The following is a 14,465-nucleotide window of genomic DNA, read 5'->3' on the forward strand; positions in this document are numbered from 1 at the left end:
ATAAGCTATTTTGAAACTGACTCAAAATAAGCTACACAATTTGCGTAGCTCAAATTGCATAGCTTATTTCAAGCTACGGGTTCAGTGTAGATACACCCTCAGACATGAAAGGTTTAGTTTTCATTTGGGACCATCTGAGTCTAGAGCTGAGCTGAGATAGGACAAAGGGCATGGCCTGAGGAGTCTCTACTCAACTCCTATTCCCCGCACAGAGGAAGACTTTGAACTATAGTGGAATTTCATATGTGACTAGAGAGTGCTGATGCTGCAGATACCAGCTAATCAGGGAGGTGGAGAACCAAACAGAAGATACCAAGACCTCCATAGCACTCCAGACAAAGGAGTCTAGAGAGCACCTTGCTTCACTCATGGGCGAAAGCACAATAAGGGAACTCCTTTCTTTTTGGTTGAGCCAGCCAACATTCACAGAACTGCAGCAATAATCATGGAACTTATCTTCAATTTACCATCCACATGGAACAGTGCTAGGCAGGGAGCAGTGGTCAGTGGTGAATGTTGGAAGGTGGGGAATCTGTTGTGTAGTTGGTGCTTCAGTATTTTAATGAAGCTTATTCCTTTTCCTCTCTAGAACCTTTGTCTCCTGTCCCCAACAAACTCTTTTGTGTTACATTCTTCTTTCTGAGGGTGACATTTCATTGGTTGTGGCTTGTATTAACATAGTTTGTGGGTTGTTTAGGTTACACTCAAAGGGTATGTCTACACTACCCTCCTAGTTCGAACTAGGAGGGTAATGTATGCATACCGCACTTGCAAATGAAGCCCGGGATTTGAATTTCCCGGGCTTCATTTGCATAAGCGGGGAGCCGCCATTTTTAAATCCCCGCTGCTTCGAACCCCGTGCAGCGCGGCTACACGGGGCTCGAACTAGGTAGTTCGGACTAGGTTCCTATTCCAAACTACCGTTACTCCTCGTGAAATGAGGTGTACCGGTAGTTCGGAATAGGCACCCTAGTCCGAACTACCTAGTTTGAGCCCCGTGTAGCCGCGCTGCACGGGGTTCGAAGCAGCGGGGATTTAAAAATGGCAGCTCCCCGCTTATGCAAATGAAGCCCGGGAAATTCAAATCCCGGGCTTCATTTGCAAGTGCGGTATGCCTACATTACCCTCCTAGTTCGAACTAGGAGGTTAGTGTAGACATACCCCATGTGAATAAAGTAGTAGAATTGTTATTTTCTGAAGGAATAGTACCCCTTGTATGCCAGAGAGGGGCCACACTGAGTAGAGAAACATCCATTGAAATAAAGAATGCAGGACCCAACCCATGTAAGGAAGTGGGAGAAATAATTCCAATTACCAAGTACCATTGAGGAGGGCTGAACAATGTCTTGAGGGAAGAGTTACAAAAGGACTACAAGTATTTCAAACAAGGAAAGGGGAGCTTCTCCTTTACATTCATATCAAATAGCGCCGGTCAAAAATGTTCCAGCTAAAGCACTTCAGATTTCTCATTTTTGTAGAAAATTTTCTGATTTTGGTCCAAAAAAAATCTTCAAATAGTCCTAAAAACACAAGTATTTTTTATAAACACCCACAACATTTCAAATAAATATTTTGATGCAAACAGAAAAATTGTTTTCCTCAACATTTTTCCCAGGAAAAAAAAATCACGCTTGGCTCATTCCATTAGCAAACTTAAATCAGAGTCTACATTGCCACATGGTCTTCAGGGACCAAAACTGCTGGTCCTGTGTAAGATGGAAAAGCTCAGCTAGAACCCTGCAACTCTATGTGCTGAGACTACTTTTTACTCTGTGCTCAGCAGCAGCACTGTCATTAATTGTTGAGAACCAGCTTGGCTCAGCTGTTACTCCTGACTACAGTATGTTGCTTTGTTCTAAAGGGACACCATTTTCTATTTGTTTGGAGTTTGTTTGTTTTAAGAATTGCATGCGTACACATATAGTAGTCAGTTCAAGTAACCTTCATGCAGTAAATAAACCTATTAGCCACCCTCTCTTGACCTTAGTGACAATACCAGGTAGGCACTGCTCTCCACCATGGATTAGGTAACATGTTATGGATGTTGTAGGAAAATGTGGGGAGGGAGTTACAGACAAGCTGGCAGCACATCTGCATTCAATACTGATAGAAATTAACCTAAGATCAACATAGGGATGGGTTTTTGCTAGAGGAACAACTGTTGCAGTGGAAGAGGGGTGGAGAATGTATTCTGAGAAGACTGAAAGAGGATGGAACAGGGAGCAAGGAAGAAGGGAACAAATGTCCTGCTAGCAGATTTAATTGAAATCAGGAAATATTCACCATTTCAGTAGTGAGCTGAGGCATCCCTTGTAAAAAGGGCTCTGTTGCCTCAGTAGTGGAGCCAAAGACTGATTGGTCATGGACACAAAGCCACTCTCTCATCTCTAGGGGCTGTCCTTCCAGACCCATGACCCATTGCTGCTGTCTATGGTGTACATAAGCCGTAAATAATGTTAAGACACACACCTCTCAGGCTGTCAAACCAGCACCTTCCATGTATTCACCATTTATTTTTTTAGCAAAGGGAGAGTATGTGGTATGTCTTTCTGGAATAGTAACATCAGAAGAAGAATATTAGCCAGTTTGCAAAAAAAAACCCATGTCCCAGCATTATTTTTACATGTCATTTTTCTCTTTTTGGAATTCTGTCATGTGGCCAGTTTCATACAGTACTTGAGTTAAAACAGCATTACACTCCATATATCCACCCTATACAGAAATGTTAGGAGAAACATACAAGAAACAGCAGCTTGTGTATAATTCCCATGTCACAAAACCAATAACTGAAATGTCCAACATTTCCAGGAGCTGCCTAGCTCGCCTAGAGAGAGAACATGCTGTGTGTGGGCGTGTGCTCAAAGAGGTAGCAGAGACATTAACGTTGAAGCCGTTTCTGGGCAAGATCCAGTAAGCATGTTACATACTCATAAATAGGTAAGTTAGAATGTGTTTCAGCAGTGCAAATGTAAATGAAGCCTGCTGCTGAAGCAAGCCATAGGTATGCCATCTACGTGTCTGACTGCCTAGAGTTCAGAGGAATTAGGTAAACATATGACTAAAAGCAATGAAGAAACTTGCATCAGCACAGGGATCAGATATAGGTATTTAAAAGAGCATGTCTGTGTGGAGGTATTTTACATACTTTTAAAAATATCTTTTTATTCCCTGTTGTTTCTATACCCGTTGGTGTTTTAAAATGAGAATTTCTTTCATTTAGCTTTCTTCTGTTGGGCATGCTGCTCTGTTGCAGTATTGTTCATAAAGGATTGGCTACTGATATGGATTTCTTTAGGTATTGGTTTCTTTTCCCCCTGTATACCACATGTAATGAGGTGTGTATATATATACACACACACACACACACACACACACACACACACACTTGTAATTATTGCTATGAAATGAAAACGCATGGTTATTCCTGAGAGCTATTCTCATTTTCTGGATAACACACACTGCTTGCCCTTCTCAGGTACTGTTCCTTTGATTTCTCGTGTCCTAACTACCCCTTACCGTCCCTGGCAAGCACTAGCCTGCAAGCTGTCCTAATGGGCTGGCTGCTTTCCATTTCCACATCTGCCTCTCAGTGCCATTGGCACAACCTGCTTTCATTTACTTTCTCTTAGAACCCATGGCGGTTCCTATCACACTCCCTTGGTGAACCATGGAGCCAGGCTCCCTCACTATTGCTATTTTCAACTTAAGCATTGGGAGTAGATCTGGGTGAACATCTTGTGTCAAAGAATTTATTCAGCTAATTTAGCCTATTTTTTTCATTTGGGATTTTTCCATAAAGATGATGCAGTTGTTACATATCCCTTTGGTATCATAAATTATTCATTGACTGCTTTATTTCAGTGTATTTCAGCCCATGGATTGTTGTTAAATATTCACCATGATTAAGGGTATGGGTATTTGCTACTGTCATGGTCTTTCTTGTGAGGAGCATTATCTAGTGGTCAGGGCTTAGGCCCTTCAACCTGCACAGGGGGCTTTGGTGGTGGACCCCGGCCCTCCCACTCCACTTGGCTCCAGCCCAATACTCCGTGAGGGCAACAAAAGGGCCTGACAGCCAGGAGTGTTTTAAGGCTGCTTTTCCTGAGCCACTTTTTAATCACCCCTCTATTAACACACTTCCCAGTCTGTACAGAAAGCATGAAGGAGCTCAGCTCATCATATTGTACTTCTTTGTGACTGGATGTGGGGTTGTAACTCTCTCCCTCTTGGAACAGCATCTGTCTCCTTTCATGACTTGGTCATCCAGCCAGGTTAGTTCCAAGTCTCTCCCCATCAGGACAGGCCACAGACACAAATAAGGGGAAATGACACAAACAAACTGAGTTCATATGAGAGACCACGGGTATGTCTACACTACAAAGTTAGTTCGAACTAACGGATGTTAGTTCGAACTAACTTTCATAGGCGCTATACTAGCGCTCCGTTAGTTCGAGCTAGGTAATCCTCATTCCACGAGGATTAAGCCTTGTTCGAGCTAGCTAGTTCGAATTAAGGGGTGTGTAGCCCCTTAATTCGAACTAGTGGGAGGCTAGCCCTCCCCAGCTTTCCCTGGTGGCCACTCTGGCCAACACCAGGGAAACTCTACTGCCCCCCTCCCGGCCCCGGACACCTTAAATGGGCACGGGCTGGCTACGGTGCCCGTGCCAGGTGCAAGCCTGCCAGCACCCAGCCAGCAGACCCTGCACCTGGCACGGATCGAGCCACCCACCCGATGCCCCCCAGCCCTCCCCCTCTTCCCGGGACCAGGCTGGCGGCTCCCGGGAGCTTGCCCGGGACCGCACGAGGCGGACACCTGCCTGGGCTAGTGCGGACATCTTGGACCTCGTCCACGATCTCCGCACTAGGCACAGGAAAGTGGCCGGCTTGGGCAGGATAGCTGCCAGCCTGGCCACCCAGGAGCAGGTGTGCAAGAGAATCAAGGGGGTCCACTGAGACCCCCGACCCTGAGCCCTGAGCCCTGAGCTTACAATGGCCATCCTGGGTCAGACCAAAGGTCCATCTAGCCCAGTAGCCTGTCTGCCGACAACGGCCAACCCTAGGGACCCTGGAGGGGATGGACCGAAGACAGTGACCAAGCCATTTGTCTGGTGCCATCCCTCTCCAGCCTTCCACAAACCTTGGGCAGGGACACCGCTCCTACCCCCTGGCTAACACCACTCCATGGGCCCAGCCTCCATGACTTGATCTCACTTCCCTTTAAACTCTGTTCTAGTTCTAGCCTTCACAGCCTCCTGCAGCAAGGAGTTCCACAGGTTGACTCTTTGCTTTGTGAAGAACAACTTTCTGTTACTAGTTTGAAGCCTGCTACCAATTCCTTTCCTTTGGTGTCCTCTAGTCCTTCTTTATGGGAACTAATGAAGAACTTTTCTTTATGCACCCTCTCCACCCCACTCATGCTTTTAGAGACCTCTATCCTGTCCCCACTCCGTCTCCTCTTTTCTAAGCTGAAAAGTCCCAGTCTCTTTAGCCTCTCTTCATATGGGACCTGTTCCCAACCCCTGATCATTTTAGTTGCCCTCCCCTCTCCCAGCCTCTCTCTTCCCCTCTCCCACCTCCTTTTCCCAGTCTCCCCCAGTTTTGTTCAATAAAGACAGATTCCATTTTGGAAGACACGTTATCTTTATTTTGTACATCAAGAAGAGGGGCTAGGGAAGGGTAAGTGGAAGGAGATGAGGGAGGAATGGGGCACGAGCCCCCGATGGGGAGGACTGGGCTGGCTCTGCGGGCTTCTGGTGGTGGAAGCTCTCCTGCAGCCCCCCAATTGCCCCCTCTCCCCAGATGGCAGCCTGCGGCAAGTGCAGCCGGGCTGATGGCCGAGTGCTGTGATGTGCCCAGTGTGGGCACTCAGGGCACTCCAAGCCAGGACTGCTTTGCAAGCGGGGCACCCCTGAGAACTGTCTGTCCGGGGTGGGGGTTGGATCCCTTTAAGCACAGCCCTCGGCTAGCCTGAGACAGCATCTCCACGCTCTAAGTCCTCCTCTGATGCCCTGCCGGCACTGCTTCCGGCCATCCTTAACCCCGCTTCAGGGTCCACTTAACGTCGACACGCTAGTTCGAATTAGCAAAATGCTAATTCGAACTAGTTTTTAGTTCTAGATGCGTTAGTTCGAATTAGCTTAGTTCGAATTAACTAATTCGAACTAAGTTAGTTCGAATTAGCGCTGTAGCGTAGACATACCCCAGAAGTGTACCTGATTCAGTTCATCCCTTCCCTCAGGAAGAGACCTATAGGCAGCTGCTTTCTTCCCTCATCTAAACCCAAGTGAACTGTCCTGCTCCCTTTACACTCGTCCTCCAGTTTGTGCATCTCATGCGAGTGTGGCAGGGCTGGCTGAGCCCAGAGCAAGTCTTTAACCCTTTATTGCCAATGTAGGCCTGGTATCTGCCATCACATCTACCTATTATTTACTGTTCATACTGTTGAGTCACTTGTGTCACATGAAATTGCTTTTGCTCCACAATTGGATAACACTGAAACTCACATTGCCCCTGCAAGATGCCCATGCAACCCCTTTGGCATAAATATCTCTCCAACTACACAGTTCAGTGAGTATACATAGCACTCTCCTTTTGCAAATATCTTTCTGAACAAACCTTTGCTCAGCTCTATGTTAGTAGAAAATTACTAAAAGCAGTATTTGACCTACAGTGCAGATTTCAAACAAATGCTTATGGATACTATTAAAATGTTCACCCAGCTCCAGATGAAATCAAATTGTGAGGAAAGTGGAAACAGGGGAAATATGCCAGTAGTTGAAGGAGTAGTTCCAAGAACAGAGGGCGTCGGGAGAAGCAAGTTTTGACCTACTGACTTGCAGCCAGAAATGATTTCTTCACTCCTAATTGCACCCCCTCATGGTTACCCTAGAGCAACAGCTATTAATTAGATGTCATTCCCATGGAAATAAACAGATAGAGATAGAGATAAAAGGAGATGAGCATTAACTTTGCAATTACATTAATTTTGTAAACGTGATAGAAGAATTGCAAAAGTTCCCTCAACTTTGATGGTATTTATTTAAATATAAAGAGTGAGTACTGTGTTCTTTTCTAATAGAACCACAAAGAGTTCATTCACCTGCAAGTGCATTAATTATTCTATGAAAAATGTACAAAGATAATGAGTGGAAGAAACTTGTAAACTTTTTGACAGTTAGCGCCAACAGCAACCAGGGCCAAGTTCAATATCTAGGGGTTCCTCTCCATCCATCCAACACACAACTGGCTTGAGCCCCTACCCAGTAACCTGGGAAATGCACACAACACTCTGGGCACCTCTGGGAGTCAAGACTGCAAGCATAGTGTCTGAGTATGGAAAAGAAACTTTTAATAAAAGGGGAGGGAAATAACTTGGCATTAATCTGGGAAAACACCACAGAATTCATAACCAAAACCATCAGTAAATGCCCCAGCTCAAGTAGGTTGGACAATGTCCTTTTCTTCTCAGGTTCTTAAGTCCAGCAACATAAATGTCCCCTTCACATGCCCAACCTTTCTCTGCACCCCACTCACATTTGCTGCCCTGGATCAGGGCAGACCCAGAGTTCAGAGGGGCATCCACGGAGTTCACCTCCCATCCTGAGTGGGGGGAAGGAGAGGTAGGAAGTAGTTCAGTATCTAGCAGAACTAAACAAACTGAGTGAACTGTATTTACATGCACACGCCCAGAATCTCATTCTTTAAACTGAAAGTTTGTGCCAAGTTAACCACAGACTTTTTTCTTTTGCATTCCCCCAATAATCATAGACATTGTAATTAGTATTAACACAACTTGTGGCCCAACACCAGCCACATTGATTACAATGAGAAAAACAGCATTGTAACAGCTGAATATCTAACACATCTAAGTGAAGCAGGGACAAACTGTATTTACATAAACACACCTGGGATTTATTTCCCATTCTAGCTGGCTGTAATGGAAGCATTGATTCAGATCCTGCTTACATCGTAAAAGGCCTTAGCTTACCTTTCAGTGGGGGGAAGAGGTAAATGAACCTCAAAATTAATTTCAGCCAGTGAATTAACAGATATATCAGTTCAACTTTATCCTGTTCAGTGATGCTCTAGTATAAATACTACGGGTATGTCTACACTACAAAGTTAGTTCGAACTAACTTTCATAGGCGCTACACTAGCGCTCCGTTAGTTCGAATTTAATTCGAACTAACGGAGCGCTTAGTTCGAACTAGGAAAACCTCATTTTACGAGGATTAAGCCTAGTTCGAACTAGCTAGTTCGAATTAAGGGGTGTGTAGCCCCTTAATTCGAACTAGTGGGAGGCTAGCCCTCCCCAGCTTTCCCTGGTGGCCACTCTGGCCAACACCAGGGAAACTCTACTGCCCCCCTCCCGGCCCCGGACCCCTTAAAGGGGCACGGGCTGGCTACGGTGCCCGTGCCAGGTGCAAGCCTGCCAGCACCCAGCCAGCAGACCCTGCACCTGGCACGGATCGAGCCACCCACCCGATGCCCCCTAGCCCTCCCCCTCTTCCCGGGACCAGGCTGACAGCTCCCGGGAGCTTGCTAGGACAGGAGAGCTGCCAGCTTGGCCACCCAGGAGCAGGTGTGCAAGAGAATCAAGGGGGTCCACTGAGACCCCCGACCCTGAGCCCTGAGCCCTGAGCTTACAATGGCCATCCTGGGTCAGACCAAAGGTCCATCTAGCCCAGTAGCCTCTCTGCCGACAGCGGCCAACCCTAGGGACCCTGGAGGGGATGGACCGAAGACAGTGACCAAGCCATTTGTCTCGTGCCATCCCTCTCCAGCCTTCCACAAACCTTGGGCAGGGACACCGCTCCTACCCCCTGGCTAACACCACTCCATGGACCCAGCCTCCATGACTTGATCTCACTTCCCTTTAAACTCTGTTCTAGTTCTAGCCTTCACAGCCTCCTGCAGCAAGGAGTTCCACAGGTTGACTCTTTGCTTTGTGAAGAACAACTTTCTGTTACTAGTTTGAAGCCTGCTACCCATTCCTTTCCTTTGGTTAGCAAAACGCTAATTCGAACTAGTTTTTTAGTCTGGAACCGTTAGTTCGAATTAGCTTAGTTCGAATTAACTAATTCGAACTAAGTTAGTTCGAATTAACTAATTCGAACTAAGTTAGTTCGAATTAATGTTGTAGTGTAGACATACCCTACCAGAGCAACATACAAATTATATAAATATCTTGCAGACTATACAACTTATTTAGCAATGTTTTCATACAGTAAAATAAACTTCAGAAAACTGCAGTGGAGCCTTCTTATAAATTAGCTCTAATGTCTAAAATCCCATGAGTTATGAAATGTTTAAAAAATACATAATATTGCTGAGCAACATGGCTCAGCCTTCACAACTTTTCCTTGTATAAAGCTTTCCACAAAAAGGACTACTGTGGAGTTTGTGCAAGTACTCACTACCTTATGGGTAGTGCTATTTTATTACAATTCTTTAAGGAACAGTTTTCATAGAATGCTGAGTGAATCCAATTATAAAAGAGGGCTCTTCTACTACTCTTCACTCTCTATGCTTCCTCCCCACCCACTTTCACCTCTAATATGAAGGAGCTAAAGCAGCTATCAACCAATTTTAATATAATCACATCTTCAATAGATTTAAGAATTAATCAAAATTCAAATTTTTCCCCTTATTCTCTCTCTGTCTTATTAAAAGCAGTGATGTGGGCTTCTGTGATGGACCGAGCCAGGTCTGGGCATGGCTTGGCATGGCTCAAATTCGGGGCTCCTTACAGCCCCAGACTGGATACCTTCCCAAACAGGCCTTAAACCAGTCACAGCGAGCGCTTCAGCTGCCAATCTGGCCAGCCAGAAGCCTCACAAGCAAAACCCCTCAGACATCCCAGCTCTTCCTGTGCCCCAATCAGTCCCAGGCCTGCACACAGGTGAAGGGTTATAGAACCCAATCTCACCTACCCCGAACAGGTTCTTTCGGTCCCAAGAAACCATCTACAGTTCCCAGGTTAATTTACACCCTGGATCTTACCCACAAGACCACTCTGAGCCAATCCTTTAGAATCTAAAATCTAAAGGTTTATTACAAAAAGAAAGAAAAACATGAGAGTGAGGTTGTTAAAGGATAATACATTACATGCATCGAATCAGCCAGTTCCCGATGCAGGCTCCTAGCAGAGATGTTATAAACTGCTATCTTAAAAGTCTCTGGTGTACATCCTATGTCAGGATGGGTCCACAGTTCTTTCTGGCTCGTGGTTCCCTGTAAGGCTGCCTCTGGGATCAGGAGCAAAACTGAAGACGGAGGGTGCCACATGGCACCTTATATACCTTTCCTGGCATCTTTTTGGCTGCAGCAGGTCACCTGGTCAGTGGCCTATCCCTGTGTTCCAGGCTGGTAGCCCTTAGGCATCAGTCACATTCCCGAGATGTGTATTGGCACCTAGAGATTCATTGTCTCCTTGCTCATTAGCATAGCCATAGGCTGAGCTTTCCTTGCCCCTTTCCTCAGCCACAGACAATTTTCCAGCATCCATACAGAGTACATGTTTCTAATGCCACATATAGATACTATACCATTACATGAATAGCACATACAGAATCAGTAAAACAGAAGCTTTCATGTGACACCTCACATGTCCCCCTTTGTATACACTTTGGGGCAAATACCCCGCCATGGGTGCTGCAGTGATCTGACTGCTCCCCTTAAAATACAATAATGTGACAGCTTCGAAAATGGGCTTGATATCATTTAGTCTGCAGTGAATGCCCATGTAGTTTCAACTTCTGTACCTCTGAACCAGGGGACCAATTCAGCAAGGTACTCAGAATTTTAAACTCTCATGGGAGTCTGCAGTCAAGATAGTCCACCTAATGCAGATAAATTAAGAATTTACTCAAATCTTTGCTCCTGAAAAATTAAACCAGAACCAAACCTTTTGTTAGGGTTTCAACAATTATAAACGGACTTTTCGTATTGTAGCTTTGTGTTTTCAGTTCCATTTCCTTGCTACCTTGTTTCAGTTAGAAGTAGAAGTAATAAATGGCCTCTCAAGAAAGGCAAAGGAAAAAGAGTCTCGTGGCCAGGGCATAGTAATTCTGGATTCTGTTCCCAGACTTGTCATTGACTCACTGTATGGGCTTGAGCACTCTGAGGGGCTGATCCAATGCCTCACAAAGTCACTGGGAGTCATTCCTTTAGCTCTTATCAGAGCTGGATCAGGAACAAACTCTCAACAGTCCCTTCGTTGCCCTACTCAGAAAGCTGTAATATTTCTGTCTGACAAGGAGAGTGAGAGGATTACTTCATTAATGTTCATCACACTGTTGAGGTCCACAAAGGGCAGGCATGATGTTTGTGAACATTGTTATTATTTATCATCATTCTCATGGTATATCCAGGAGTCCTTATTCATAAAACCAAAGAACTTCTGAGAATCTTGGGAGAAAACTTTCTTCTCTAGTGATTTGAAACCTGGATATGTTTGGAATGACTTCATTGGTACTGGGATTTTTGGATATTTGTTGAAACTGAGCATTTAGATCTTTTAGATCCTTTAGATCACTCATCAATATGCTGAACAGAGGAGCACAGAACATGGTATAAAAGAGACTCCTTAAACTTTAACAAGTTTACTAGTTCATTAGTGCAGCAGCTGACACAAAATATTCAAATTTGGTTTCCTAAGACCGGAAGAAGGTTTCATCAGAGAAGTGAGATGAGGTACCAGGGTAGCCTCTCGGTAAGAATTGGCAGCTTGGGGCAAATAACTTAATTAGTTTTAAGAGAGAGCTTGAGAAATTAATGAATGGGATTGTATGAAAGGGTTGCTTGTGGGTGGTGGAAGAGCAGGAGCAGGGGGTCAAGTAGCCCTGGTTGTCCATTCTTGGTCTTATCTTATGTTCCTAAATCTCATGCTTTAGAGCTTCACTGGTCACCTGAAAGGGCCATGAAGGGATTCCCACACAGGATTCCCCCAGCGTATTCTGATTTTGATTTGATTTAGTTTGTCTCCTTTTTCTGACGCATCAAAGATAGCCAATGCTAAAGACAGGATATTAGACAGGGATCTGGTGCTCTGAGGTGGTACTGAAAATTCTCTTTTTCAAGTACTTGGCTGACTGGTTCTTGCCCCCACATTTAGGATCTAACTGCAAGGTACCAAAGAGGATGCAGTTGCTAGGGCTGTAACAGAGTCCAGGGACCACCTCTGGGGTCCACTCTGTGCCGTATTCCCCGCTCTGTCCCTTCTATGCTTCTTATCCCTCTATGGCCTCCCTTCCCCTAATGTCTATGCCCCTGAGTTCTAGCTGTCCCCGTCACTCAATGTCTGAGCGGGGCTCTCCTCCGGGGTGCAGGTCTTTCCACTCTGCTCTGGACAGGGCCAGGCTCTCCGGATCTGGCTCAGGGTCCTCTTGGCTCACCCACGTCCCTCCAGTCTCCTGCTGGGGAGAACACAGCCAGCCTCCACTCCACTCCTTCCAGCTCTCCCACTTCTCCCTCCCCCCCACTTCCACTTCCTGGCCTCCCTTTAAATTCCCCGTGCTCCAAAGAGCATTGGGGTGACACTGCAGCTTCCCCCATCTTCTCTCTCCTCCAGGTCCCAAGCCCCGCCGGTTCTAGGGGCGTGGCCGCGCATGCGCAGCAGACCCAGCACAATTCAGAGCTCGCTCCCCAGAGTGCCGAAGCGGTGCTGCTCTTAGTGCGAGGGCTCAAGCCCCCATCACAAGGGCACTAATGCTACACTTAGCATTACAAAGTTCTATATACAGTACATGGAAAAATACTTCACAAATACAGCATTCCTGGCCTTGCCTTTTCTCATTTTCTCCTGTTCTTTCACTATTGCAGTTTCACACTTCACAGGTCAATAGGTGGGGAAAGAAGACACATTTAATGTTCTTGTGCACACAGTTACTATACTATCTGAATATCTCTAAATTAGTCAAAGACGGGAAATTACCAGCCTGTATATATAACCATAGGTATAAACACTTGTGCACATCCATAACCAAGGCCTTCGGTAAACCTTCTGATAGTAATCAGGATTTTGAGGAGTGATATCTTATCTGCACATTCAGCATTCTTTTGAAGCAGATGTTATGCTAACTAGCAACAGTAGAAAAAAAACATTAAAGCAGAAAATGTGTCCGTGTTTTCTAAGGGACAGTGGCATAAATTATGTGGCCCCTAATGTTGAAACCAAAGAACATTGCTAAGGCCTCATTGGTAAGCCTGGCTGTCTATCAGCATTGGGAAATGAAGGTGCTTACTCCTCTGTAGCCATGTCAGCTGACCATGAATGCTGAACAGAGCAGTCAGCCAACTCAGATGAGCCTCTTGGGTGACAGAAGTAAACTATTAGAGCAAAAGGTTTCTCCCTCCATTAAGCAAAGGAGAGGCACTGAGTGAATTGTCATTACTCCTGTTGCAATGTAGCTGTGAACTTCCTGCTCCTCAGACTGACAGCGAGTACCACTCCAGCCCTCAACAAAATTAGAATGCAGGTAAAGATATGTTTATCTGTGTTGAAAGTGCATAAATAGCAACAAAGTGTGCTCCCCAGGTCTTTTGGCTAAGGTCTAAACAGAGGAAGCTCTATGAGGTAGTCCTGTCTTTAGTCCTGGTCAGCCGTGGGCAATAACTGGCCCACAGGTCAGATGTGGTTTGCTGGGGTTAGCCCCTGGTGGGCCACTGCTACTTTATTTACCTGCACTTCCATAGGTATGGGCTCTTGCAGCTCCTGTTGACTTCGGAACACCATTCCCAGCCAAAGGGAGTTGTGGGAAAAGGTATCTTGATCTTCGCCATTTCCTTCAGCTCCCATTGGTCAAGAATGATGATCCGCAGCAAATGGGAGCTACAAGCAGCCATACCTGCAGAGGTTCAGATAAATAAAGTGGCAGTGGCCCACCAGGAACCAATTCTGGCAAACTGCCTCCAGCTTATTGCCTACCCCTGCAATAGGTCCTGGAACTAAGGATGCTAGGGATGTTGCCAAATCCCTTGGCTTGAAATAGTAATAACCTAAATACATGCCTTCACCACCCCCACTATAAAAGATGATCCAGCATCCCTGGCAGTGGATGCCATTGTGACTCAGTCACTACCATTGGAGGAAAAGAAACCAGAGAGGAGACAGGAAGGTGAGAAATGTGGCTTGCAGTACTGCACTTTCTCTCATTGTAGCTTTCAAGACTGATAAAACAGTGCAGTATTTCCCCATACAACAGCTATTGCTAATTCATTAAAATTAATGACAGGGTATATTTGAACCTATCAGGGAATCTGCGAAAATGGACTCAGAAACGAGTTTGCTTTAAGAAAGAAATGTCAGTTGAATTTCCCAGGCAAAAGTGTAAGTGTCCTCCCCCACCCTCTTTTCTGGTCTTTCTCTATTTGTGCAGAATACAGCTCAGAAAGAGAAAGTGTGAGATGGCTGACCTTGTCCTTCAGTGCCTAGAGCCTGTGGGTTTGGGCTAGGAACAGGAATT

This window comes from Pelodiscus sinensis, chromosome 2, assembly GCF_049634645.1.
Source record: "Pelodiscus sinensis isolate JC-2024 chromosome 2, ASM4963464v1, whole genome shotgun sequence".
In the NCBI taxonomy this organism is placed as follows: Eukaryota; Metazoa; Chordata; order Testudines; family Trionychidae; genus Pelodiscus; species Pelodiscus sinensis.